At 45.1% G+C, this 18,391-nt stretch overlaps 1 long non-coding RNA gene across 14 annotated transcripts in view; it reads right to left on the minus strand.

Annotated features, from left to right (window-relative positions):
• Positions 1-18,391, minus strand: part of LOC123790166 (uncharacterized) — a 129,364-nt gene that overhangs the window by 796 nt on the left and 110,177 nt on the right. For 8 of the 14 annotated variants that reach the window (XR_015724515.1, XR_015724510.1, XR_015724505.1 and 5 more), the window contains 2 exons: positions 17,645-17,804; positions 628-15,265 (listed from right to left, as the gene is read on the minus strand). This is a non-coding gene — a long non-coding RNA (uncharacterized LOC123790166). Of the gene's footprint in view, positions 1-627; positions 15,266-17,644; positions 17,805-18,391 lie in introns of those variants that run through there. The other 6 variants (XR_015724512.1, XR_015724514.1, XR_015724513.1 and 3 more) reach the window with 6 other exon arrangements.

Below are 18,391 nucleotides of genomic sequence, written 5' to 3' on the forward strand. Positions count from 1 at the left end.
CTCGTCCTCCTTAAAGAAGCCTCCATCCCCCAGGATAAGGCCAGAGCTCACTGTTGGCTGTCTGCATCTCACAGAGGCTGGGTCCTAGTATGCAAAAGAGTCAAGCCGTTGCTCCTGTCAGCCCCAGAGACTGCAGAACAGAGCCCGAGGCAGCTGGGGCCACCACTTGGGAAAGATAACTCAGCTTTGCCTGTGGCAGGGTTGATAAGAGTCTTCCGGGGAGATGACTAAAGACAGCGCCCCCTGTTTGCCTAGGACCAGAAATTCTGGTCCGCTCCTCAGTCTCCTGTGCTGGCACTGGGTGCAGAGGCCTGTCCCAGTGCTGGAGTTGTACCCTTATCCTCAAAACCCCCGAACCTTCCTGGTCAGGGTCTCCCTCACCCCTCATTCATTCTTGCCCTGCACCAAAGACAAGCATTTCTGGCGGGTCCTCCGTCCTGTGTTTATGACTTTCACTTTGAGTAGCACGAGCCCTAGGTTTCCCCAGCCTCTTCAGTCTTGGTTCCCTTAGCCCAGAGGGTTCAACAGAATATAACGCCAGCCACTTAAGTAATTCTAAATTTCCTGGGAGCCACATTGTGAAAAGTTTAGAATAAACAAGTAAAATTAGTTTTTTTGCGTCCAAAATTTTTAATTTATTTTAAATGGCTTTATTGAAATATAATTCACATACCATACAATTGACCCATTTAAAATGTACAACAGAGGGGTGCCTGTCTGGGTCAGCTGGTGGAGCATGTGACTCTTGACCTCAGAATCGTGCGTTCAAGCCCCACGTTGAGTGGAGAGCTTACTTAAAAATATAAAAATTTTTTTAAAAAGAAAATACAATGTACAACTGAATTAAAAATTAAAAATTAAAATAAATAAGTAAAAAAATAAATAAAATGTACACCTGAGTATATTCACTGAGCTGTGCAATACTGTCACAATCAATTTTAGAACATTTTCATCACTCCTTAAAAAAAAGCCCATACCCACTAGCACTCACTTCCTGTTTCCCTCCACTCCGCCCCCTCCAGCCCTAAGCTGCCACTCAGGTATCTTTCTGCATGGATTTGTCTGTTGGCCACTTCATGTAAGTGGAATCATTCCATGTGTGGGTTTTTTGTGTCTGGCTTCTTTCACTCAGCATAATGTTTTCAAGGTCCATCCATGCTGAAGTATTCATTGTAATAATATATTGTATCTATCTAATATATTGTATCTGAATCTATCCAAAAATACCATTTCATCATGTAGTCGATCTTAAGAACAATGAATGTTGTTTTGAGCATCCTTTGTCTTATATAAACTCCTTGAACTTGAGCGTGTGTTTTACACTTAACAGCACATTTCAGTCAGACCAGCCACACTGCAAGAGCCCAAGAGCCACATGTGGCTAGTGGCTACAGTATTGGACAGCACAACCGTAGCCAGAGACTTCTCTGTTACTCTTTAAAAACAACAGCTCTCGGGGTGCCTGGGTGGCTCAGTCGGTTAAGCATCTGCCTTCGACTCAGGTCATGACATGGTCCCAGGGTCCTGGAATTGAGCCCTATGGGCTCCCTGCTCAGTGGGGAGTCTGCTTTCCCTCTGCCTCTCCTCTCTCCCCGCCCCAACTCGTGCTCTCTATCAAATAAATAAATAAAATCTTTAAAAAAAAATCTCTTTCTGTTCACCTCTACACTCCTGCACATCCCCTCCACCCCATCACCACCTATACCATTGTTTAGGTAGCTTTAGGCTTTCAAGGCAAAGTCTACATTGTGCTGCTCAATTCCCCCTTTTCCTCCCTTGGAGAGAGCCCTGAGCTCGTGCTCCCACCTGGGCAGCGGCGCTGGGATCACAGCCTGCACACACGTAACCGGAGCTCACTCTGCCAGGTCATCGTCCTTATCCAGGCGCCATGGTCAGATGATGTATTTTGCTAAGTGAAACTTTCTGCTGGAAAAAAAAGAAAAAAAAAACCTAAACAAAATTTAACAAAAGAAACTTTTCTCTTTCTTTTTTAAAACAAGTCTGTCATTTCTTAATTTTTGCCTTGGTACATTTTCCAGCCATTGTTTTGCTAATAATAGCTCTAAGCACACAAATAAAGCTCACTGGTAGTGGTAGATTTGGGAAATTGCTACAAGCTTCCTGACAGCTTTATCCTGCTCCTGTCAGCCATTTCCCCCAAGAAAATGGACGTTTAATCAGTGTGAGGCTGCATCTTATTAGTCTAGCTCATCAGCTATCACCTCCTTCCAGGCTCAGGAGAGAGAAGCCAGGAACCTACAGCGCTGCCACCCACTGCCCAGGACGCGGGGATTTCGACAGGAAACAGCACCTTCAGGAATGAAGCACATTATTCATTTCAGTGTGCCTGTGTCTGTGCGGTGACATGGAAGTTATTTCTACACATGTGTGATTCTTAAGATTGGCACGTGGAAATGTTTGTGAAATTACCTTTTTGAAAGAAAGGTTTGCAAAATTGGGGTCATTTAGTCCACAAAATGGAAGATTGAGGGGCGGGTTTAATATGTACACATTTAGTAGAGGTGTAAGAAGAGTTAGATCAGCATCTTCCCTATTTCTCCTCAGAACAGGAGAGAGAAAGGAGCTAAGGTTGCTGGAGAAGGGAGTTAGGGTTGACTTTAGGAAGAATTTCTGTTGACTCCACTGAAGCATTGGAGGATCTCACAGGAGGAGCTTGAGGGCTTTGGTTAACGTTCATCCTACTGACATTACTGAGTATCTTCTGGGGATTTCCTGGTTGGTGTCTAATTCTGTTCCAGAGCTAAATCAGGAAGATTTCACCCAAAAGCTTTTCTGGATTTTGGTTTTCCTCACAAAGTATTGCTATCTCGACACCCCCCTCCAAACTTTTCATCTTATTCTCAGCCACTTAGGAAGGTTCACAGAGCTCCGAGTCCTGGAGACTGCCTCCCCCCACCCACAAAAAACCCACGAAAGACAAAAAACAAAGCAAAAAGCTTTTAAAATTAGAAATTCTTCTAAAAGTAGAAAATATGAGCCACTACACTAGTCAAGTCTTGGCCCTCTTGATCAAATCGCCACTCAAAAGGCAACGGCATTTTGAGAAACGCAGGCGGCAGTGGTACCTGGCTCGGATGTTTGGTGACTGGCTGTGAGTTTGTTTAAATTACCGAACTCCTTTTACTCAACAAAAACTTTCTTTGCTACAGAAAATGGCAGCACCATTTCCATTCTAGGATTCCCTGCCCTAGGCCTCACCCAGCAACTGCCTGGCTGTCTATGCAGGATGGTTAAAACACCCAGTGGCACAGGGAATGGCATAAAATTTCATTATACCGGGGAGGCCCTGCTCTGCTCAACGCACTACAGAGAACCAAATCTTGTCATGTGCACCTGGGTATGAGTCACTGACTCGGTGACCTCCGTTTGCAATCTGCTTTCCCGTTGTATTTAATTTATCCTTCACGAGATGGAGGCCCTGAACCTCTCTTAGGGATGCATGCCTGATTCCACATAACTCCCGAAGTACGTCAGTTGTTTATACGGCAATCTCGTGTGATCCAAGCATCTCCACCACTGCTGTCATTTTAAGACCGTTTGAAATATCCTAAATGTCTTATTTTTTTTTTTAATTCTCCTCATGCTCATTTCCAAATGGAAGGAATTCTTATGAGGTAATAGGGTGGTGGGGAGAGAGAGTTTCCTTTAGCTCCTGCTGGTTATTCCATGTTCCGCTCCAGTGGGTGATTTGCATCTGGTCTCTGTTAACATCAATGGGCTATGTTCACATAACTAGATCAAATTATAAAAGGGCTTCCATTCTGAATGGTTAACTCTCAACAAACCAAACCGAACCAACCAACCAACCAACCAAATAAACAAAAAACAAAGTCTATGCTAGAGATACCAGCCTTGGGAAACCTGTGCTGGAGAAAAAAAAGAATCTCTTAAAGGCTGTCACGATGCCTTTCTGGTTTCAATTTCCCCTCTCCTTTTGAAATAAGATCCAGTACCCCCAGACCTCCACCCGGAATAAAGTTGCTGGGACTTGGCAGGAAACGGCATGGCAGACCACCCAAGAATTAGGGGTGTCTGATGTGGAAGGGAAAAGTTAAGCAAAAATCTGAAGATGATGTCAAGTAGATGGGAATGAGTCATCGATCCTCGGGCTCCCCTTTCTCTGCAGCGAAGATCCCCGCGCTGGAGCGCACAGCTCACCATCCAGCTAGCGAGGGCTGGGCTAAGTCCCTTTCTAGTTCCTACCTTCGCCTCCAGGCAGTGTACAACTAACCATTTCGAAAGACCTCCAACGCTTTCAAGTTCTTGAGAAATGTTCCTGTTTCCGAAACTCCTCCGGCTGTCTTCTGTCAACACACACCTCTTTTCCTTTTACTCACATGCATTTCCTTATCACCATCGGATGTATTTTGTCCCTTCCAATAGACCGTGAAGTTCTGGGAGCCAAACAAGTCTTCTTTCACCTCCATGCGCGCCGCGCTTCCATGTCAACACCTGGGACAGAGCAGTTACTCAATCCGCATCTCTGGGCTTTCCTTACTTGTTTTATTATCACCCTGGATCAAAGTTCTCTCCTTTAGATTGCAAGATTCAGGAGGGCAGGACCTCAATTAGTAAAAAGTGCAAGTGACTTCCTGCCAGGCTCAGCCTCACTGGTACCTGAACGAAGCACCCACACCTGAGGTGTGATCCAGGAGGTTTTAGAAATACCCTTACACCTCTCGCCTTCTGAAATTCCACCGAGTGACGCCTTTTCCCATTAAGGTTCTGAATCTTATGAGAAAATAAGAATTCCCCCGAGGCCGTGAGATGGCAAGTTATCTGTGGTTTACAGTAGATGAAGGAAAGATACTGAGACTGGGGAAAGGAGAGATCACACGGGAAAGGTGGGATGGGAAGTTGGAGTGTCAGCTGGCCCCATTCACACTAGAATCTCAATAATGCGTGATGGTGGTGTTGACATGAAGAATTATTCTTCTTCCAACTGCCCAGCCCCTCCCACTCCTTATTTATTGATTAGAATATGAATAAGCGTGGGGGACAAAAAGAGCACTTACTATGTGCCAGACACTGGCAGGGACAAAACACAGAATAGTCACCCATGGTACCCTACACCTCTCCGAGCTTGGCCCTATTATGATCCCAGTTTTGCACATGAGGAAAACTGAGGCATAGAGAGTCCCAACATTGTATAGACAGAAGGTGATGGACCCAAGAGTAAAAATTATTGACACTTTTAAATGATTAAGCTCTTTTCCTCATCCCTTTCCCACATTCACCTCCTCCCCCAACCTTGTCAAAGGCTTACCTTCAATAATCCTAATGGGTACATACGAACCTTTCTACAAAGAAGTGTCTCCAAGAAATGGCAACCAATGTGCTGTCATTGACGACTGTAAAAAAAATGTACATTGTGATCCAGTTTTAAAAATAGCCAGGGATTCCTCTAAATTGCAATATGCCCATTTGGGGTGCTTCCCCCCCACACCATCAGTGAAACAGAGAAGATAACCATGGCAATCTTTATATCATTTGCCCCACAGAAATGGAGTCTAGTCTTCCTGAGAGAGGAGATGCCACATCTGTGTATGTATATGCTGTTCATAACGCATGTAAACTTAAACATACACAGAACCTTTCCAGTGCCTTCTTTTCCTCGAGGAGAATAAGTTGAGAAAGTTCACCGTGTGCATCGGACTAGAGAAGGTAGACTTCTTATTCATCTTTAGATTAGAAGAGGAAAGTGAGCTTTGGCTCCCTGGAATCAGATATGACTGCTCAAGAACTGGAAGGAGACCACGTGAAAGAAAAAAGCAGACACACAGCAGAGTGAGAGGTGGACGGCACCATGCCTTGTTCATGGTCATAGGGTTTTACCAAACAGAAGGGTATGGGATTGGGTAAAAACATTTTAATGATCTTCACATAGTTCGCATTAAAGAACTAGCTCTTTGAAGCACACCTCTTAAACCTTCAAAAATTGTCCTTATGATCTAGAGACTTTGGATTGATTACTTTCTATGATGACCTATGCAGCGAGTTGCCCAAATTGATTCTTTCATTATTATCACCTAAGGTCCCTTTTTCTGTTCTTGTGCATAGGTTCCACTTGGTGAGATTTGTGGAGGCCTACGACTGCCAATAAAGCATTGATAATCACTGTGAGTTTACTCTTGCCCTTGTAAAAGGTAACTAGCGTATTTTTTACTTTGAAAGGAACTTCTCTTTCCTAAGAAGCTTGGCTGGCAGGTATATGCAGTGCTACTAAAAGTACTGATACCTGCTGAGGTCCGGCATCCCTTGCGCTCTGTCATCCATGCCTAAAATTAGAAAGACACAGGGAGGATTCTACCCAGCCCACCTGATAGGGCAAGGGAAGTCCAATTGTTCACACCTACTCTGGAGAATTTTTGAACATCCTACGAGGTCTTATGATTAGGTCTGTGTGGGAACATCAGTTTCTGCCTTTAGGATCTTGAATTACTGATTTACTTCTCTTTTGAGGTAGTGTGTAGGTACAATGTCCTTATCAGCTTATTCCTGGGGAAGGCTGTGTGTCTCTGCTGTAGCTGAACTCTTGAGATCTCTCACCTGGGCACTCTGTTCACACCCACACTCTACCGAGGAGGTCAGAGGTCTCTGAGAGCACTGTGGCAAGGGAAGGAGCACTATAAAAGCCCTGTCTCGTGAGAACAACTTCTTCCCTGGAAGAATTATGAGTAAGATCATTGACTAGTCTTTGTCTCCCACCCGACATGTTGCTGTTTGAATACTTCGTGTTCAGTATCACCTCGAGTACACCAACACCCGAGGCCTTGAGGAAACTCTGACATACAGCACTGATAAGGTGGGTGGGCCAGCCAGGTAATTTCCCCTGCTCCCCGGGACCTCAGGGTGTGGCTTCATTCCACAGCAGATCTGCACAGGAAAGCAGAGAGGGTATCGCCATATTATGGATCCTAAATTAAATCCCTCAAACTTTTGGCTGTCAGGATATCTGCGGGAGAAGGCCCAGAGCCAGGAGTAAGGAGTCTTGAAAGCTTCAAGCGTCTTTGTCCTTCCTGAGGCTCTTGGACAGCTCAAGTACCCGTTGATGCAGTAATGCTTTGCCAATTCCTACAGCCAGGAGTGGATAGAATATTGTTATATCAGCAGTTGTCAGTCAACAAACCTCCCTCTTTTTGGTAAGGTGCATTGAAGACCATGACAATACTAGGAATGGCTATTAAGTGTCTCAGCAACCATATTGCTGGCCTGTTGGTAAGAAATGGGGCATATGGAGAAGCAGCGCTGGCCGGAACGAGGACTATAGATGGAGGAGAGACCGCTGATCCCTGGCAGAGTTCTGCCGAGGGGAGAGCCAAGCTCTGGCTCTTGGAAGAACTGCTCTCTCCACTTGCAAGCAGAGGCAGGGCACACAGGAGGGGCCCTGAGAGGCTGGGAATATGCTCAGGCAAACGTGAAACTCAAGCTTTGAAAGCTAAGCCCCAAATCCAAATATGCTGTTACGCAAAGTGTTCGCAGATTGGCTCGTGTTTGATTATCGTATGAGGTTACTTGTTGGCATGTGCTGAGTAATTCCCTGGCATGCCCAGGGCTCATCAGCGGCATTCCTTCCTGAGTCACCACTGGACACCCAGCCTGGCTTAGGGAGCAGGGGCCAGGGACCAGTGCTGTCCAAGAGGCTAGCTTTTCAATGAAACTTAAAGCCCCCGGTCCAGATTTGCTGACACAACCTTGCCTGCTGTTCCATCTTCAAGGATGAGCTGGTAGGCTCTTCCAATGAGTGTTTGACAGACTTGAGGAAACATTCTGGGGGTTGCACATAACTGTTGAAGTGAGGAATATTTGTCTGTCATCAGCTGGATGAGAAAAGTTAAAATCCTGGCCAGAACTTTGGAGGCCTAGGGAGATGGCATCTCTCACGGGAGCAACATTAGGCCAATTACAATGCTCAGCATTTTCCCAACACTGTAGGTTCAGAGTTCTTTGCGATCAGTTTGTTTCTTTAGCTGAGTTTCTTAAACACACACTACCCCTTGTGGAGCTCTCTGGGCCTCCACCCAAAAGCTAAAGGATACAAAGAGGAAGAAGAAAAGAGAGCAGCCGGCTCTATCCAAAGAGAGAAACAAAGCCAAGCATTTCAGTGTTTCATTATTCTCCAAAAGCCTGTCAATACTTACAATGGGGGAAAACTGAGAACAGCCAAAATGTGCAGCAATACAAAGTTGGCCACATGCAATATGGAAAAAGTAGCAGTCATTAAAATGGTGCTGTAGATTGCAGAAGAAACGTTAATGACATGGAAACATATAAACAAGATAACTGTTAAGTGACGCTAATTCCGTGACAGCATGGACAAATGTGATTACGTTTTGTAAATACGTATGTATATTTCTATGTGATACACACATACAGAAAAAAGACTGAAAGGATATAAATTAAAATGTCAATTGCAATATTTCTATGTTGGGGTGGGTTGTAAGTGATTTTTCTTTTTCCACCAAACGCTCTACAACAAACATGTTTTAGTTTTGTTTACATCTTTAGTATTATTATTTTGATTATCAAATAAAACATGCTTACAGTATAAGGTTCAAACAACGCAGAGATGTGTAAAGTATGAAGTAAAATTTCTCTTAACCCTGCCCACGAGATAATCCCTACATATACATATACAAATCTGTATCTTTACAATTATTCTAGAAAGTTTATTCAATAGAATTACTTACAGTGCTTCAATTTGCCTTTTTTCAGTTAAAATATCTGGGACATCTTCCCAGGTGTGTGTTTCTTTCTTTTCTCTTTTTTCATTTTCTTTCTTTTTTTCTGTTTTTGAGTCGATGACCTGGGGCCGTGGCGGGCCAGAGGGAATGGGGCCTACAGCCATAGGCCCACCAGAGTGAGGGTGTCTGCCTCTTGGCAGCAGGGTGAACGGGCACTGGCTGTCAGAGCGGACAGGGATGTGGAAGGGGACTTAATTTAATCCACCTACTGAGTGATGAGAGACTAAGGTCCAGAGAAACCAGAATCGAAGCATTTTCACTGCTTGCCAATACTGCGTGTTTTTACTACGTCACACTGCTAAGTAGAAAGCAGATATTAGGGGCGCCTGGGTGGCACAGCGGTTAAGCGTCTGCCTTCGGCTCAGGGCGTGATCCTAGCGTTATGGGATCGAGCCCTGCATCGGGCTCCTCTGCTGGGAGCCTGGTTCTTCCTCTCCCACTCCCCCTGCTTGTGTTCCCTCTCTCGCTGGCTGTCTCTATCTCTGTCGAATGAATAAATAAAATCTTAAAAAAAAAAAAACCAGATATTAGTAAGTGCTTTTCAAACAGCCCTCATCTCACTAAACTTTTGTTGCAGCTGTAGCGTCCCTTGAGGGAACTGGGGAGGTTATCTCTCTCATTTTACAGATAATACTAGGGGACACTTGCTAGGCACCAGGTGCCCGGTTCTAAGCTAAGCTATCTGCCTGCAAGATCTCATACGGTTCTCACATGAATTCTCTGGTAGGTATGCCATTTTACAGATGAAAAAATGAAGACCCAGTGAGACTGAGTCTCACTTGTCAAGGGTGCCACAGCTAAGATGTGGTGGAGCCAAGCTTGACCGCATGTCCAGCCCCAGACCCCCCACTTTCAAACATCACACGGGTTTTTGCAGGCTTAGCACTTCAAGTCCTCGCATGAAACAAATTTGAATGACTCTTTCCCTACCCCCTTTGCTGCTTTCCAGTCCTTCTCAAACAAAGGAAAACAGGAACGACATTCAACAACGCAATCTGGTGTCAGGCAGGGTTCAGGGGCCCCACTCAGTGCTCAGGACTCTGAGCCAAACACTGGGCTCAAAACCAAACAACACAAAACACCCAGTCCAACCACAGCTATTCTCACGGTTGGCACAGGAGTCCCCTGGCACTTTTCCTCTAGGGACTCGGCATGTCCCCTAGAAGGTGGTCAACCGCTGGCTCCCAGGTGTTTTTGTCTCTTATGTAAGTGTGCGCTGGGTTCAACTCTGCCAGCACGTTTGCACTTGCAGGTAAAGCCGATCTCTTTCTCTGTCAGACACACAATACACACTGAGTCATGTGTGCAAGGCCCGGACAATGTTTTTATTGTAAGCAGAGCCCCAAGGGCCTCATCTTACAATCCTCACGTGTGTGTCACCCCTGCGGAGAGGGGCCTGCCTGATGTCGTAGCATGTGCTGGTCTGCAGCAGGGGAGGCCCGGGGCTTGCAGTGAGCAGACCCTCTGTCAGCTGGTGGTTCAGGACTTCGCTGGACAGTGACACCGCAGCCTTCATTATAATTCACTCACCTTTTTCTCTTTCTTTCCACTTTTAGGGTCCCCCTTCCTCTGCCCCTCATGCTTCTGTTAAATCTCTCTGCCTGATCTCTTCTCTGATTTCTTTTGTCTTCTCGTGTCCTGGAAAGCCGCATGAGCTCACTACTGTTCCACAGAGCACCCCGCCAGCCCCTTTCTCTTTCTTCCATACTCCCCAGAGCCTCTTCTGTGCCCCCACCCCAACCCCCCACATCAGGTCACCTCTTTTCTCTGTCCCCAGACTCTCTTTGTCACCATTATAGCCACTCTCAACAAGCAGGCTGGTGCCATCGTGAACAGGGAGACTTGGTGTGTTGAGACGATTCAGCAGGTGGTCCCCAGGGGCCCGGCTGCTTGGGTGAACTGGGCACTGCTGTTTACTAACTAGGTAAACTCCAGGAAGCCATCTCGCATCTCTAAATCTCCAGTTCTCTGCAAGTCAAACGGGATAAGGAAAATGCCTGCTTCTCAGGAGTGTTGCAAGCCCCATGTTAGGTTGCCTAGCTCCGGGGTTTGGTTTCCAGACCAATATGCCTTCCTAGGCGAGTGATCTTGGCCAAGATACCAAGCTTCTCTCTGCCTCAGTGTCCTTGCTTATAACACGAGAGCACTAAGAATAGGACCTAACCCCTTGGTACATTGGGAAGATTGGTTAATAAACATAAAAACACCTGGAAGAGTGCCTGGACCACAGCAGCCTTCCCCCAAAGTTGTCCGTTGTGACGCTGATTCATGGATGTAGGATGCCTAGAATGGCTGTCTGAAATAGCCCAAGACACTCAAGAGGTGGCAGTTACTCATTTGCTAGGAAGTTTTGTTCCTCTCACTCCCGGCTCTTCAGCTGCCACTCTCATGTGAAGCCTGAGCATGACCATTCTGCTCAGAGTCTGCTTTCATAAGAGCTTTTCTCTGCCTTCTGCACCAAGTAAAAACCAAGCCATAGAGAAGCCCAGCCTATAAACACACAGTGGAAGAACCGAAAGAAGAAGGGAATGATATGGCAGGTTTTCTATTAGTTTCCTCTCTTTTGTGCCCATTTTATAGGTGGAACATGTCTTCCTCAATAGTTTCATAAAACACCTTTTGCAAATTACGGCATACTTAATTTCTCTCCTTAAGTGACAAAATGTAGATAAAGAACTTGGAGCAGGGCTTGGGACTCTATAAATTGTAACTCTTATTTGTTGTATTCTTGTAAGTCTAATCTAACCACATTCTAGAAAACTCAGAAAAGATAGGAAAGAGGGAGGAAATTTTCCTAAACTAACTACCTATGGTCATTTTGTGCTCTCAAATTTTAATGCACTATGAGAACTCTCATTTTAAGAGAATTCTACTGAGAATCATCTCAGAAAGTGAAGTTTCTTTCTGGTACGAGTTAGGCTCTCCAAGATCGCAAGATAAGGATGTGGCTGGTTGGTAATGTGAGGAATCTCACATTGAGTATCATCTCCTCAAGTGATCTTTAGGTCAGAACATTCTCAGCATCGCTTGGAAGATATTTTGGACATCAGTGTCCCTTCCCTTTATATTTTCCAAGAGAGAAACTGTAGGATTCATTTGTCATCAGCCAACTCAAAGGAAAGAGTATACCATCAGGTCACCCCAGAAGTACGTGAGTTCACTTTCCTCAGAGGTGAGCCAAGATTGTGAGATAGTGATAACACATGTATGAAGGTTAAAGCTCACGGATCCTTTTTTTTTTGTAAAAACAATAGCTACCTTGGTGTGCCTTCTGTGGGAACTCAGCTTTTCAATATAGGGGGTTCACTTGAAGTGTGGTATATCTACCGGGACAGCTCTTCTGATGAGTGGAGGCTTTCTGTTGTTCTGTGCTCTCCTGCCCCCTCCTCACGCACACCAAAATATTCCTCAGATAAAGCCACTTAAAGCTTTCACTTCACAGGAAGAAAGAATATGAATATGACTAAGAAAACCTGGCAATTTGGAGAAATAATTGAAACTCCTTAGAGTATAATGTCCTAATAGGCAAGAGAACTTCAACAACAGCAATGAAATTGTCAGCTTTTAATAACAAGCTGCATTTTCATGGCACTTTGTCATTTGTAAAACATTTTTAACGGTCATTATAATATTTACTCATTGGTTTACTTATTTTTTTCAACACCAGGACCACGTGATGACTTCTGTGGGCCCGCTGCACTTCTGCCTTTTTAGATCCTTTCCCATTAAAAAAAACATTAAAATTATTTAATAAATTTCTGTGGCCCTAACAAATCCTTCATTTTTCTGATGTGAAGAAAAAAATGAAAACAAGTTCTATTCTAACAGTTTTGTCTTCTTCCTCTGATTTGAAGAAAAATTAAACATTTTCACAGTACCCTAAAAACTACTGTGCACCCTGAGCCTACAGTGCTTTAGCGGATAAACGAGCTCTGTTCCTCAGCCTGTGCCAGGGGTGGGCTGGGGGTCAGAGATGCAGAGACGAGCACATGTGGCTCCTGTCCTCAATGCTGAGCAGTCTCGGCCAAGCAGACCTACAAACAAGCCAGTATGATGCCCTGCCATCACGGCCACCAGTGCGGCTGTCAGCACGTCCCCCAAAACATGCAGGGGCCAGTTCCTAACTCTCCAAGGGCTGGGAGGATGGCTCTGTGGAGGAAACATCGCTTGAAATGGCTCTGTAAGACAGCATTTTCCAGCAATTTGTGTTGGAGGCCCAGTTTCAAATTTTAGAATTTCTGGCAGGCCACTTGAGGAACTGAGAAGTAAACACTGGGCCAAAGAAGCAAGTTTCATAGAACTGTAGAAACCTGCTATTAATCTCAGTACATGGCAATAGAACATGATTTTATAGTCTGATCAATACTCAAGATTTAATTTTGCTCCAACTGCAGGTGCGTACCATTACCTCCATGTCAGCCGACAGTCAAGCTGAGTGGGTCCTGTGGCGTCGGGTGCAGGAGGACCCCGAGAGTGAGCACAGGAGGCTCAGGGCATCTAGCTGGTTCCAGGGAGAGGCCACATGCTCAGTGGGGGGTGAAAAACCTTTCCTTCCTGATTATATAAAAGACTGCAGTCAGGGCTGAAAAAAGTTCTTCTCAGTGCTGGGGGAAAAAAAAACACACCAAAACCAAGGTGATAACATTTAGCCTCATTTATGAAAAAAACTATACTTTAGACATCAATCAAATCTGGCAAATTTTGTCAAATCAAATTTGACAGTTAGTTGCTAAGTGTTCAAGATACACCAGCTGCCAAGCTACAGTGTTGAAATCTACTACTGTCAGGATAATAATAGCAGATGCTTAGAATGTCCCAAGGACCATTCTGAGAGGCTTACATTTGTTTTTAATCTTCATAACAATCCTACTAAGTGAGTATTATTATCATCCCCATTTTAAAAATGAGGAGACTGAGACATGGAGATTTGGTAAGCTGCCTCAGTAACTGGCAGAGCTGCGATTTGAATGCAGGCCTTCTGGCTCCAAGATCTGCGCTGTCCGTCACTCCGCTTGCGGGCCTGTATGGACGCCTCTTGCACCTTGTCCACTGTGTCGTATGTGGCTGCTGGTACTGGATCCGCCTCCTCGAGAAGCAACTTGACAGCGCCCCACTGAAGGCCCCTCACCTGACACTGCGGAGTGCAATGGGAGCCCGCTCACCCCACAGGAGCAACACAGAAGGCCTTTGAGATGTTACAACCCATGGGGAACACTGACGTTGACAAAGAGGGAATGGGGACAAATGGCTCAATCCCAGAACAGATTTCATACAACTTCTCAGACGGTGCCACAGAACAAGCAATCATCACTAAGAGCAGTGGCGGGGGTGCAAATAAAATAGAGGATGCCCAGTTAACTGAATTTCAGGTAAGAGACCGATAATTTTTTGCTCTAAGTTATGTCCCTAATATTGCATGGCACACACTTATTGCAAATAGTTCTTTGTTGTTTCTCCAGAATGCAAAGTTAAGTGGGTGCTTAGTATTTTTATTGGCTAAATGTGACAACCCTGAGCAGTGGCTCACTTGACGTGTGTGCTCACACAGCCCACAGGCCCTGCTTTCTTCCCTACACAGTCCCTCCATCTCCCAACCGGGCCCCTGGGATCACATGCACACTCAAGAGCTTGCATGTAAGCCTTTGTCTCAGGCCCAGCTTTCTGGGAACCCAGACTACAACCCACCTGAGCAATGATTTTGCCAGGTGACAAGGTAGCCACCCTGTGAGACAGGCATTGTTGTCATCATCATGGCACCCACATTTCAAATAAGGAAACTGAGGCTCAGGAAGTCCCATCCATTTGCCAGGATTCACACTCAGCTGCTCCTGTCTCTTATAAGAGAAAAGTTCTCCAGACTATTTGTGAGAGACATTGAAGCATTATTAGAATGAGCATGAATTCATTTAGACAATCATTGACTCATGTATTTTTTTAAAAGATTTTATTTATTTATTTGAGAGAGAGAGAGAGAAAGTACGAGAAGGGGGAGGGGCAGAGGGAGAAGCAGACTCCCCGCTGAGCAGGGAGCCCAATGTGGGGCTTGATCCCAGGACCCTGGCATCATGACCTGAGCCAAAGGTGGACGCTTAACTGACTGAGCCCCCCAGGCACCCCTAGACAACCACTGACTCATTTAATAATGAACTCCACTTGTTGAAAGAAACTCCCTTGGCCTTGCACAAAGGGATGAAGTAACATATGCACCAAGAGAATCAGTCTCAGTAGCCATAACATCAAGCAGCCATAACATCAAGATGCCCAATTCCTTCTGCTTCATGCTAGTTGGAATGATCAAACTGAAAACACGAAGTTTTCAACCTCAGCTCTTCACAACAAACCAGCAGCACATTATTATTTCTTTGTATTGCTAAATATAATGTGTTCATTCTAAAAGTGAGGACTGACTGCAAAGAGAGAATTTCAGCAAGCCTTGAATTTATACTTGCCTTTAACCTACATCAGAAATTCGGTTCCCTTCCAGGTAGCCTCCTAACAAGCTAAAAAAAAAAAAATATATATATATATATATATATATATATATATATATATATATATATATATAAATTATCAGCTGGAACGATTAGAGTAAAATAACAACATTAGAGAAAATCCGTGCCAAATCACTTGTACCCACTGGGTTTACACAGGAATGAAAGCTCCTTGCAAACTTTCAAAAACAAAGCCAAACCTGGGTAGCAAATAAGCCTAAAATGAGGAGAAAGGTGTTCTTTTCTACATACACTCTAGGAAGTGGAACCTCTTTCTTATTCCTCTTAGTCGGCTAGGATCTTTGCTAGGAAGGAAGTTACAAGGAATGAACCATCTTGTGGAGGTGAGAAAATCTCTGCAGTGTTGCTGGATTTGCTCCTGGAATAAGCACCCCCCCCCCCCCCCCCGCAGCTCTCTCCAGGGAGGCTTGTTCTTGCAGCAGCCCAGAGAAGCAGATGGATTGGATGGCTGGCTCAGGTGACCTATGGAGGCCTGCCCAGTCCCCTGGGCATTCCAAGGCCCCCACCTTCCACCTGACCCATGACCTTCGACCCTGGCCCTGTGGCCAACATGAAAGTGGGGGAGGTAAGGGGAGTATAGGTATCAGGCTGCCTGGGCCCGGGCCACAAATGAAAGAGTCACTTGTTTCCATTCCTCATGCTCACTTGTGAGGTCCTGGGAGCTGCAGAACTGGTATTTCTCCAAATCCTGGCAGCTGGTATGGCTGTGTAGACAAGCTGTACTTACAGTCATACATGTGTATGTGTGGTGCATGGGAGCCGGCAGCCTGGCTTTTGGTCCCAGGCCTGCCATCGACTTGCTTTTTGATTTCTAGGAACCACTTTGCCTCGGGAGCCTCAGTTTCCTCATCTGTGAAGTGGGACAGCAGGATCCCTGGAGGTGCTCAGGCAGGGGTGGGGAGTGCGGTGCAGGGGAGGGGGCTGTGAGGAGGCAGACGGCAGGCATCCTCTATCATCCCCCACGCCACCACCCCGAGTCAACGAACACAATCCCACTTGGATCTTAGATGGCGTACACACAGAAGATTTTCTTTGAGAAAAGGTTTCTCTTGCTTCTGAAAACTATAGAGTAGGCTCTCTCTGAGTGACCTGAATTTATTATTCTATGACTCCATGATTCCAAAACCAAAGTTCAGACTTAACCTTTTTAAAGGATTGCATGCAACTTGGGAGGGCGAGACATGATGATATGTGATGAGAGGTTTCTGTTACTGCAGACTCTTCTGCAACCTCCCCAAGGGGACATATAAAGTTTCCAGAGCCCAAGACCCCTCCTTTGTTACACCTGATAAAGGCTCACATGTTAATTATTTAGCCATGCGGGCTCACTGGAAGGAACATAGCTGTATAATGAAACTGCCTTGAAAACATTTCCGCGTGTAACATACGGCTCTTGCAATTTAAACATATTTTTTCTTCTTTCCTATCAGCAGTTATTTTATGGACTGGGCTTAGCCGGCTTAGCAACAAAGGGCACTGGATTGGTGAATTATTCATGTAATCTACATTTCCTGGCTGCTGTGGATAACTGACAGGTGTCATGTCACCTTTTACAAACATCCCACAATTAGGGACTATATATCAGCGTTTGACTTTGAAGGAAAGCTCCCTTTCCAAGCCAGTTTCATATTTTATTTACAGCTTGGTGGCGTTTTTGACTTGGCTGCCTATTTCTCTCACTTTCGATTCCAAGCCTTTTGCTCCACTTAATATAACCAGGAACATTTAAATAATAAGACTCCCTCTCAGTTTGCTAAAGGTAGTCACTCATTGCTGCCGTGTTTTATTCATTCAGCCATTATGTTAGTCAATTTCTTGATTTAAGAAACCTAGGATAAAATGCAGCTGTAAGGAAACCATGATATAAATCTGTTTTTATGACTTGTTTGGTTCACAGGGAAAAAACTAAAAGCAAATCTTCCCAGGGTCTGACACAAGTTGTAAACTGTGGGGAAAGTTAGCTAGTTAAAGAATATGATTTACTTAATAGGAGCAATGGAACATTTCATAACTCCACCAGAGTTGGAAGTTTTCTAGCATTAGGAATAAAGCCAAGGTGAGTTCTATTTAGGCCCAGTGAGAAAAATCCGGTAACAAAATAAACCTGGAATTGATAACCCTGAAGACTAACGAGAGGATGTAGCCGTACATTAAACACTTTGAGCGAACTAGAACCTTCGAAATCTTCTAGTCCTACCTTTCCACTTTTCCTAACAAGAAACTGAAGGCTAAGGCATGCAAGGGCTCACCATCACACCAACCCTAGTTAGTGGAAAAGCTGGAAGCTGGGCCAGCCCATTCCAATTCCTGCACTTTGCTCTGCAATGGCCACGGATCATTCTTGTTACCTCTACAGCATCCACTCACCTCTTCTGCTGCCAACCGTTCCTTGGGAGAAGTCCCCTCCTTCTGAGTTGTGTGATTTGCTTGGAATTATCTCAGGCCTGCTCTGGGTGTGAGCCTGATGGACCAAGTCCATCGGTGAATCCATTTTCTCAAATGGATGCTTCAGGCATGGCCATGGGACCTAAATCAGACCAGGGAGAGAGACAGTGAATCCCAGGACTTACACAGGTGCTCCTGGAAGAGATGTTCTGTCCCGCTACACTGGGACGTGTAAGGCTGCGAGGTCTGCAGTGGCTATAGATCTCCTCCCTCCGTGTAAGAGGCTGCAGCTGCAGAGAGTGAGCGGGGAGGGCACCATGTGATGCCCGAGGGTGAATCCTGCAACACAAAAAAACTGAGCAGAGAGAGCAAACCTTGGTTAAGTAAACATATCATTTATCTTCTAAACTAGGACAACTTCGAGAACGAAACAGGGCAAGACATACGCCAAACCAGATCGGATGCATAAATAGGACGATTCTGGGCAAACAGGAGCATATGGTCACCCGGCTCTATGACGGCATCATCTGACCTGCTGGATTTAGCCTGGCCTCTGGATTAAGCTAGCTGAATTAAGCTGGCACTCTCTTTGGCCATTTTTAGTTTAGGTGACAATGAACTCACTTCATTGTTGAAGCCAAGTGGAGTTAGGAGTTTTGTAACTTGCACGTAATAGTTTTAACTGACACAAATATGCTGCTTCCTAACAGTTTTGCTTTCTGAAATCTT

The sequence above is a fragment of the Ursus americanus genome, chromosome 5 (genome assembly GCF_024610735.1).
Source record: "Ursus americanus isolate L20-20 chromosome 5, mUrsAme1.1.p, whole genome shotgun sequence".
In the NCBI taxonomy this organism is placed as follows: domain Eukaryota; kingdom Metazoa; phylum Chordata; class Mammalia; order Carnivora; family Ursidae; genus Ursus; species Ursus americanus.